This window comes from Pelodiscus sinensis, chromosome 1 (genome assembly GCF_052426305.1).
Source record: "Pelodiscus sinensis isolate ZL-2025 chromosome 1, ASM5242630v1, whole genome shotgun sequence".
NCBI classification, from domain to species: Eukaryota; Metazoa; Chordata; order Testudines; family Trionychidae; genus Pelodiscus; species Pelodiscus sinensis.
The window spans coordinates 3,824,171-3,825,601 of record NC_143052.1 but is presented as its reverse complement, the minus strand read 5'-3'; positions in this window follow the sequence as shown (position 1 = coordinate 3,825,601).

Genomic DNA, 1,431 nt, shown 5'->3' with positions numbered 1-1,431 from the left:
CCAAACAGTCGCTTGCGCCCCTTGCTCCCACGTGGCGGCCTGACTGAGCGGTGCAGAAGTCATCTGAGTGCCACGATAGGAGGCAAAGAGGGGTGGGGCGATGACATGCGGTCTGACAGCGGCTCCAGGCCCTGTCCCTAGCCATGAACATCACCGTCCCGTCCCCCTTGGCCTCCCGCCGTGGCGCTCGGCAGACTTCTGCGCTGCTCAGTCAGGTCACTGCGTGGGATCAAGTGGCGCAAGCGACTGTTTGGGCTCCCCGCCCCCCATGCAGCACGGGGAGTGCGAGGCCCAAACGGCCATTTGGGCTCCGCGGTCCCCTGAGTGAGAGGCAGGAGGGGGAGGAGAGCTGAGAGAGAGAGAGGGGGAGGCAGTAGGAGGAGGGGGAGAGAGAGAGAGAGAGAGACCGGAGGCTCAGGAGAGAAGACCGACATGGAGGAGAGACCTAAAAAGCCCGTCTTATGACGGGCTAATTGGCTAGTATATATATATATACACACACACAGAAAACCACCACACGTACACATTGTAGGCAAAAAGGTGTTGGCATTTCAGGCTCAAAGTTGTTGAGGAAAAAAAAATACTGTCGCGGTCCCTTTAAGAGCCGTGTGTCCCAGGCGCACTTCCATCAGGAGCCAAACCATTCCAGGAAACAGGTGCTGGTACGCCAGAGGGGAATCCCATTCGATTCAAGTAAGATGGGAAAATAGGAGCGGGTATGCGGTCCTGGGGCGTACTGTCACAAAAGAAACACTCTGGGTATGTCTACACTACCCTGCTAGTTCGAACTAGCGGGGTAATGTAGGCATACCGCACTTGCAAATGAAGCCCGGGATTTGAATTTCCCGGGCTTCATTTGCATAAGCGGGGCACCGCCATTTTTAAATCCCCACTCGTTCGAACCCTGTGCCGCGCGGCTACACGCGGCACAAACTAGGTAGTTCGAACTAGGCTTCCTAGTCCGAACTACCGTTACTCCTCGTGGAATGAGCTGGTTTCATGAGCTGTTGTGGCCCGGGCCAGTGGACGTTCATTACCCAGTCTGGCTCTCCCCCCCTCCCTAGCGTGGAGAGGACACACCGGCCTTTCTAGCCCGAGCTGAGATTCCACCCAAAACACTGTTTCATCAGATGTCAGACTGGTTTAGTAACTGCAGACAGATCAATTGTACATAATTATAATCAAAGCAACGAGCATGTCCCGGGGGTCAGGGAAGTCTCACAGTCCGTGATTTCCACTGCCCGCTGCGATATTTTCTGCCCTGGGCTGGAGTTCCTGTCCTGTCCCGTCTCCACAGTTCCCAGCCTCTGTTTGTCGAAAACAACTAGCAGTCTAAGATAGAGGCTAGTACCAGGGGGCATGATCACATGACCCTGCAGTGTTAATGCAGCAGCTCAGAACCCGTCTGGGGAAGGTGGGCGATTAGCTCCT